Raw genomic sequence first — 9,895 nt, 5'->3', positions numbered from 1 at the left:
CGGTTGGTGGCACCAACCGGGACTAAAGGGTGGCATTGGTCCCGGTTGGTGCCACCAACCGGGACCAAAGGTGTGCCTATATAAGCCAACACTTGGGAAATTTTCAGATACCTCGCCAGTTGCCCCCGACGCCGCCAGGATACACGTGCTCGCCGTCGCCGCCCGCTCCTCGTCGCCGTCGCCCCGCCCTTGCCTCGACAGGTCGCCGCCCGGTGCTCGTCGCCGTCGCCCTGCCCCCACGCGCCGCCCCGCCTCGTGCTCCCCTGCTCGCGCGCGCCGCCTCGGCGCCCCGAGCCCCCCTGCCCGGCCCACGCGTGCTCGCCGGCGCCCTCGCCGTCCCCGCCCCGTCCCGCCCCCGCGCGCCGGCGCCCTCGCCGCCCCCGCCGTCGCCATCGTCCTAGCCGCCCCCGCTGTGAGAGCCGCCGCCCCGGCTCTGTTTTTTTATTAGTTAATTGTTTTTTGATCATATATATATATAATGTATATGTGTATGTATGTGGCTATATGTTTTTGTTCATATGTGGCTATATGTTTTTTTTATTAGTTTAATTTTTTTGTTCATATGTGATGTATATGTGTATGTGGCTATAATGTATATGTGAACAAAAAAAATTTGTATGTATGTAGATGTTCAAAATGTATGAATATATATGTCAAAAATGTTTTTTTGTTCATAGAAAGTTTTTTGTTCATATATAGAAAGTTTTTATTGTTGGGGAACGTAGTAATTTCAAAAAATTTCCTACGCACACGCAAGATCATGGTGATGCATAGCAACGAGAGGGGAGAGTGTTGTCCACGTACCCTCGTAGACCGACAGTGGAAGCGTTATCACAACGCGGTTGATGTAGTCGTACGTCTTCACGATCCGACCGATCAAGTACCGAACGTACGGCACCTCCAAGTTCTACACACGTTCAGCTCGATGACGTCCCTCGAACTCCGATCCAGCCGAGTGTTGAGGGAGAGTTTCGTCAGCACGACGGCGTGGTGACGATGATGATGTTCCACCGACGCAGGGCTTCGCCTAAGCTCCGCAACGGTATTATCGAGGTGTAATATGGTGGAGGGGGGCACCGCACACGGCTAAGAGATCTCAAGGATCAATTGTTGTGTCTCTGGGGTGCCCCCTGCCCCCGTATATAAAGGAGCAAGGGGGAGGCAGCCGGCCAAGGGGAGAGGCGCGCCATAGGGGGGTGTCCTACTCCCACCGGGAGTAGGACTCCTCCTTTCCTTGTGGGAGTAGGAGAAGGGAAGGGGGAAGGAGAAAGAAGGAAGGGTGCGCCCCCCTTCCCTAGTCCAATTCGGACCAGACCATGGGGAGGGGTGCGGCCACCTTTTGAGGCCTTTCTCTCCTTTCCCGTATGGCCCATTAAGGCCCAATACGAATTCCTGTAACTCTCCGGTACTCCCAAAAATACCCGAATCACTCGGAACCTTTCCGAAGTCCGAATATAGTCGTCCAATATATCGATTTTTACGTCTCGACCATTTCGAGACTCCTCGTCATATCCCCGATCTCATCCGGGACTCCGAACTCCTTCGGTACATCAAAACTCAATAAAACTGTCATCGTAACGTTAAGCGTGCGGACCCTACGGGTTCGAGAACTATGTAGACATGACCGAGACACGTCTCCGGTCAATAACCAATAGCGGGACCTGGATGCCCATATTGGCTCCCACATATTCTACGAAGATCTTTATCGGTCAGACCGCATAACAACATACGTTGTTCCCTTTGTCACCGGTATGTTACTTGCCCGAGATTTGATCGTCGGTATCTCGATACCTAGTTCAATCTCATAGTCATAGGAACATGTATAAGTCATGAAGAAAGCAATAGCAACATACTAAACGATCGGGTGCTAAGCTAACGGAATGGGTCAAGTCAATCACGTCATTCTCCTAATGAGGTGATCCCGTTAATCAAATGACAACTCATGTCTATGGCTAGGAAACATAACCATCTTTGATTAACAAGCTAGTCAAGTAGAGGCATACTAGTGACACTCTGTTTGTCTATGTATTCACACATGTATTATGTTTCCGGTTAATACAATTCTAGCATGAATAATAAACATTTATCATGATATAAGGAAATATATAATACTTTATTATTGCCTCTAGGGCATATTTCCTTCAGTCTCCCACTTGCACTAGAGTCAATAATCTAGTTCACATCGCCATGTGATTTAACATCAATAATTCACATCACCGTGTGATTAACACCCATAGTTCACATCTCTATGTGACCAACACTCAAAGGGTTTACTAGAGTCAATAATCTAGTTCACATCGCTATGTGATTAACACCCAAAGAGTACTAAGGTGTGATCATGTTTTGATTGTGAGATAATATTAGTCAACGGGTCTGTCACATTCAGATCCGTAAGTATTTTGCAAATTTCTATGTTTACAATGCTCTGCACGGAGCTACTCTTAGCTAATTGCTCCCACTTTCAATATGTATCTAGACCGAGACTTAGAGTCATCTAGATTTAGTGTCAAAACTTGCATCGACGTAACCCTTTACGACGAACCTTTTGTCACTTCCATAATCGAGAAACATATCCTTATTCCACTAAGGATAACTTTGACCGCTGTCTAGTGATCTACTCCTAGATCACTATTGTACTCCCTTGCCAAAATCAGTGTAGGGTATACAATAGATCTGGTACACAGCATGGCATACTTTATAGAACCTATGGCCAAGGCATAGGGAATGACTTTCATTCTCTTTCTATCTTCTGCCGTGGTCGGGCTTTGAGTCTTACTCAATTTCACACCTTGTAACACAGGCAAGAACTCTTTCTTTGACTGTTCTATTTTGAACTACTTCAAAATCTTGTTAAGGTATGTACTCATTGAAAAAACTTATCATGCGTCTTGATCTATCTCTATAGATTTTGATGCTCAATATGTAAGCAGCTTCACCGAGGTCTTTCTTTTGAAAAACTCCTTTCAAACACTCCTTTATGCTTTGCAGAATAATTCTACATTATTTCCGATCAACAATATGTCATTCACATATACTTATCAGAAATGTTGTAGTGCTCCCACTCACTTTCTTGTAAATACAGGCTTCAACGCAAGTCTGTATACAACTATATGCTTTGATCAACTTATCAAAGCGTATATTCCAACTCCGAGATGCTTGCACCAGTCCATAGATGGATCGCTGGAGCTTGCATATTTTGTTAGCACCTTTAGGATTGACAAAACCTCCTGGTTGCATCATATACAACTCTTCTTTAATAAATCCATTAAGGAATGCGGTTTTGTTTATCCATTTGCCATATTTCATAAAATGCGGCAATTGCTAACATGATTCAGACAGACTTAAGCATAGATACGAGTGAGAAACTCTCATCGTAGTCAACATCTTGAACTTGTCGAAAAACTTTTTGCGACAATTCTAGCTTTGTAGATAGTGATACTACTATCAGCGTCCGTCTTCCTCTTGACGATCCATTTATTCTCAATTGCTTGCCGATCATCGGGCAAGTCAACCAAAGTCCATACTTTGTTCTCATACATGGATCTCATCTCAGATTTCATGGTCTCAAGCCATTTTGCGGAATCTGGGCTCACCATCGCTTCTTCATAGTTCGTAGGTTTGTCATGGTCTAGTAACATAACCTCCAGAACAGGATTGCCGTACCACTCTGGTGCGGATCTTACTCTGGTTGACCTACAAGGTTTAGTAACAACTTGATCTGAAGTTTCATGATCATCATCATTAACTTCCTCACTCATTGATATAGACGTCACAGGAACCGTTTCTTGTGATGAACTACTTTCCAATAAGGGAGCAGGTACAGTTACCTCATCAAGTTCTACTTTCCTCCCACTCACTTTTTTTCGAGAGAAACTCCTTCTCTAGAAAGGATCCATACTAAGCAACGAATGTCTTGCCTTCGGATCTGTCATAGAAGGTGTACCCAACTGTCTCCTTTGGGTATCCTATGAAGACACATTTCTCCGATTTGGGTTTGAGCTTATCAGGATGAAACTTTTTCACATAAGCATCGCAACCCCAAACTTTAAGAAACGACAACTTTGGTTTCTTGCCAAACCACAGTTCATAAGGCGTCGTCTCAACGGATTTTGATGGTGCCCTATTTAACGTGAATGTAGCTGTCTCTAATGCATAACCCCAAAACGATAGTGGTAGATCGGTAAGAGACATCATATATTGCACCATATCTAATAAAGTACGGTTATGATGTTCGGACACACCATTACACTGTGGTGTTCCAGGTGGCGTGAGTAGTGAAACAATTTCACATTGTTTTAACTGAAGGCCAAACTCGTAACTCAAATACTCTTCTCCACGATCAGATCGTAGAAACTTCATTTTCTTGTTACGATGATTTTCCGCTTCACTCTGAAATTATATGAACTTTTCAAATGTTTCAGACTTCTGTTTCATTAAGTAGATATACCCATATCTGCTCAAATCATCTGTGAAGGTCAGAAAATAATGATACCTGCTACGAGCCTCAATATTCATCGGACCACATACATCTGTATGTATGATTTACAACAAATCTGTTGCTCTCTCCATAGTTCCGGAGAACAGCGTTTTAGTCATCTTGCCCATGAGGCACGGTTCGCAAGCATCAAGTGATTCATAATCAAGTGATTCCAAAATTCCATCAGTATGGAGTTTCTTCATGCGCTTTACACCAATATGACCTAAACGGCAGTGCCACAAATAAGTTGCACTATCATTATTAACTTTGCATCTTTTGGCTTCATTATTATGATTATGTGTATCACTACGATCGAGATCCAACAAACCATTTTCGTTGGTGTGTATGACCATAGAAGGTTCTTATTCATGTAAACAGAACAACAATTGTTCTCTAACTTAAATGAATAACCGTATTGCAATAAACATGATCAATCATATTCATGCTCAACGCAAACACCAAATAACACTTATTTAGTTTCAACACTAATCCCGAAAGTATAGGGAGTGTGCGATGATGATCATATCAATCTTGGAACTACTTCCAACACACATCGTCACCTCGCCTTTTACTAGTCTCTATTTATTCTGCAACTCTCGTTTCGAGTTACTACTCTTAGCAACTGAACCAGTATCAAATACCGAGGGGTTGCTATAAACACTAGTAAAGTACACATCAATAACATGTATATCCAATATACCTTTTGTTCACTTTGCCATCCTTCTTATCCACCAAATAGTTGGGGCAGTTCCGCCTCCAGTGACCAGTCCCTTTGCAGTAGAAGCACTTAGTCTCAGGCTTAGGCACAGACTTGGGCTTCTTCACTTGAGTAGCAACTTGCTTGCCGTTCTTTTTGAAGTTCCCCTTCTTCCCTTTGCCCTTTTCTTGAAACTAGTGGTCTCGTCAACCATCAACACTTGAAGTGGTCTCGTCAACCATCAACACTTGATGTTTTTCTTGATCTCTACCTTCGTCGATTTTAGCATCACGAAGAGCTCGGGAATTACTTTCGTCATCCCTTGCATACTATAGTTCATCACGAAGTTCTACTAACTTGGTGATGGTGACTAGAGAATTCTGTCAATCACTATTTTATCTGGAAGATAAACTCCCACTTGATTCAAGCGATTGTAGTACCCACACAATCTAAGCACATGCTCACTAGTTGAGCGATTCTCCTCCATCTTTTAGCTATAGAACTTGTTGGAGACTTCATATCTCTCAACTCGGGTATTTGCTTGAAATATTAACTTCAACTCCTGGAACATCTCATATGGTCCATGACGTTCGAAACGTCTTTGAAGTCCCGATTCTAAGCCGTTAAGCATGGTGCACTAAACTATCAAGTAATCATTATATTGAGCTAGCCAAACGTTCATAACGTCTGCATCTGCTCCTGCAATAGGTCTGTCACCTAGCGGTGCATTAAGGACATAATTCTTCTGTGCAGCAATGAGGATAATCCTCAGATCACGGATCCAATCCGCATGTTTGCTACTAACATCTTTCAACATAATTTTCTCTAGGAACATATCAAAATAAACATAGGGAAGCAACAACGCGAGCTATTGATCTACAACATAATTTGCAAAATACTATCAGGACTAAGTTCATGATAAATTTAAGTTCAATTAATCATATTACTTAAGAACTCCCACTTAGATAGACATCCCTCTAATCCTCTAAGTGATCATGTGATCCATATCAACTAAACCATGTCTGATCATCACGTGAGATGGAGTAGTTTCAATGGTGAACATCACTATGTTGATCATATCTACTATATGATTCACGCTCGACCTTTCGGTCTCCGTGTTCCGAGGCCATATCTGTTATATGCTAGGCTCGTCAAGTTTAACCTAAGTATTCCGCGTGTGCAACTGTTTTGCACCCGTTGTATTTGAACGTAGAGCCTATCACACCCGATCATCACGTGGTGTCTCAGCACGAAGAACTTTCGCAACGGTGTACTCAGGGAGAACACTTATACTTTGATAATTTAGTGAAGGATCATCTTATAATGCTACCGTCAAACAAAGCAAGATAAGATGCATAAAGGATTAACATCACATGCAATAGATATAAGTGATATGATATGGCCATCATCATCTTGTGCTTGTGATCTCCATCTCCGAAGCACCGTGCTTGTGATCTCCATCTCCGAAGCACCGTCATGATCACCATTGTCACTGGCGCGACACCTTGATCTCCATCGTAGAATCGTTGTCGTCTCGCCAACTTATTGCTTTTACGACTATCGCTACCGCTTAGTGGTAAAGTAAAACAATTACATGGCGATTGCATTTCATACAATAAAACGACAACCATATGGCTCCTGCCAGTTGCCGATAACTCGGTTACAAAATATGATCATCTCATACAATAAAATATAGCATCATGTCTTGACCATATCACATCAAAACATGATCAACTTCACGATCCGACCGATCAAGTACCGAACGTACGGCACCTCCGAGTTCTACACACGTTCAGCTCGATGACGTCCCTCGAACTCCGATCCAGCCGAGTGTTGAGGGAGAGTTTCGTCAGCACGACGGCGTGGTGACGATGATGATGTTCCACCGACGCAGGGCTTCGCCTAAGCTCCGCAACGGTATTATCGAGGTATAATATGGTGGAGGGGGGCACCGCACACGGCTAAGAGATCTCAAGGATCAATTGTTGTGTCTCTGGGGTGCCCCCTGCCCCCGTATATAAAGGAGCAAGGGGGAGGCAGCCGGCCAAGGGGAGAGTCGCGCCATAGGGGGGAGTCCTACTCCCACCGGGTGTAGGACTCCTCCTTTCCTTGTGGGAGTAGGAGAAGGGAAGGGGGAAGGAGAAAGAAGGAAGGGTGCGCCCCCCTTCCCTAGTCCAATTCGGACCAGACCATGGGGAGGGGTGCGGCCACCTTTTGAGGCCTTTCTCTCCTTTCCCGTATGGCCCATTAAGGCCCAATACGAATTCCCGTAACTCTCCGGTACTCCGAAAAATACCCGAATCACTCGGAACCTTTCTGAAGTCCGAATATAGTCGTCCAATATATCGATTTTTACGTCTCGACCATTTCGAGACTCCTCGTCATATCCCCGATCTCATCCGGGACTCCGAACTCCTTCGGTACATCAAAACTCAATAAAACTGTCATCGTAACGTTAAGCGTGCGGACCCTACGGGTTCGAGAACTATGTAGACATGACCGAGACACGTCTCCGGTCAATAACCAATAGCGGGACCTGGATGCCCATATTGGCTCCCACATATTCTACGAAGATCTTTATCGGTCAGACCGCATAACAACATACGTTGTTCCCTTTGTCACTGGTATGTTACTTGCCCGAGATTTGATCGTCGGTATCTCGATACCTAGTTCAATCTCGTTACCGGCAAGTCTCTTTACTCGTTCCGTAACACATCATCCCGCAACTAACTCATTAATCACAATGCTTGCAAGGCTTATAGTGATGTGCATTACCGAGTGGGCCCAGAGATACCTCTCCGACAATCGGAGTGACAAATCCTAATCTCGAAATACGCCAACCCAACAAGTACCTTTGGAGACACCTGTAGAGCACCTTTATAATCATCCAGTTACGTTGTGACGTTTGGTAGCACACAAAGTGTTCCTCCGGTAAATGGGAGTTGCATAATCTCATAGTCATAGGAACATGTATAAGTCATGAAGAAAGCAATAGCAACATACTAAACGATCGGGTGCTAAGCTAACGGAATGGGTCAAGTCAATCACGTCATTCTCCTAATGAGGTGATCCCGTTAATCAAATGACAACTCATGTCTATGGCTAGGAAACATAACCATCTTTGATTAATGAGCTAGTCAAGTAGAGGCATACTAGTGACACTCTGTTTGTCTATGTATTCACACATGTATTATGTTTCCGGTTAATACAATTCTAGCATGAATAATAAACATTTATCATGATATAAGGAAATATATAATACTTTATTATTGCCTCTAGGGCATATTTCCTTCATTTATATATGACAATGGATATATATTCGATATATATGAGAAATGATGATCCACATGGAAAAGTCTTATATATGCAAAAGTTACAATTTTAGAAAAGTTTATATATCTAGCTAGGAAGGGAAGAAGAAGAAAAAGAAGGATAGGAAAGAAGAAAATAAGAAGAGGAAAGAAAGAAGAAGAGGAGAGGAAGAAGAGGAGAAATAAATAAGAAGAGGAAAAAAGAAGAAAAAAAAGAGGAGAAGAAGAAAGGAATAGAGGAGAAGAAGAAAAAATGGAAAATATTCTATTTTTTCTTCTTCTCCTCTATTCCTTTCTTCTTCTCCTCTTTTTTTTTCTTCTTTTTTTTTCAATCCTCTCCTCTATTCCTTTCTTCTTCTCCTCTTTTTATTTCTTCTTCGTTTTCTTATGTTTTATCGGGTCTGTCGTCGTCGATATATACCCCTCCCGATAACTTCAACACGAGGGGGGATAACTTCAACACGAGGGGGGGTCGATATACCCCCTCCCCGATAACATTATTTTCCCGTGTATATATGTCGTCGTTGTCGATATAACCCCCTCCTGATAACTTCAACACGTGGGGGGGGGGTCGATATAGCCCCTCCCCGATAACATTATTTTCCCATGTATGTATGTTGTCGTTGTCGATATTACCCCCTCCCGATAACTTCAACACGAGGGGGGGTCGATATACCCCCTCCTCGATAACATTATTTTCCCGTGTATGTATGTCGTCGTTGTCGATATAAAACCCCCTCCCGATAACTTCAACACGTGGGGGGGGTTGATATACCCCCTCCCCGATAACATTATTTTCCCGTGTATGTATGTCGTCGTTGTCGATATATATAACTCCCTCCCAGATAACTTCGACATGATGGACGGTCGATATGTATACCCCCTCTCGACCGTGATAACTTATACCACGGGAGCACCCCCGGCCCTCTCGCTCGACCAAAACTCTCGAGGACACCCAAACCCTAGAAAAAAACGATGTCGGTCTCCTACCCCCTCCCGCCGCGCCCCTACCCTTGAAGCGTTGCCTAGGCCACCCCAAACCCGGAATAAGCTAGGTCTACGTTTGCACTAATATATCCACCTGCTGTCATGTTTGTGTAATAATTGCCATGTTGTAATATTTGCAGAAACAATGGAGCACGGACGAGATGAGCAAGCAGAAGAGGTGTTGGGGGACATAATCTTAGCCGGAGGTGATATCTTGTCGCATCTTAACGACAATGATGGTCTGGAAGAACAGGGTGAAGAAGCAGGCTACGGTGATCGAAGAGTTGAGGAGGAAAGACATGATTATGATGGCTCCGGTGACCCAATGCTGGTGCAAGAAGGAGCCCGTGGTGACGGCTCCGATGACCGAACAGAGTCCGGCCAGGTAAATATATTAGTTAAGCCTGTGCTGACTAGCTAATT

Source organism: Aegilops tauschii, chromosome 6 (assembly GCF_002575655.3).
Source record: "Aegilops tauschii subsp. strangulata cultivar AL8/78 chromosome 6, Aet v6.0, whole genome shotgun sequence".
NCBI classification, from domain to species: Eukaryota; Viridiplantae; Streptophyta; class Magnoliopsida; order Poales; family Poaceae; genus Aegilops; species Aegilops tauschii.
The sequence above is the reverse complement of the archived record's forward strand: the minus strand, read 5'-3'. Positions refer to the sequence as shown.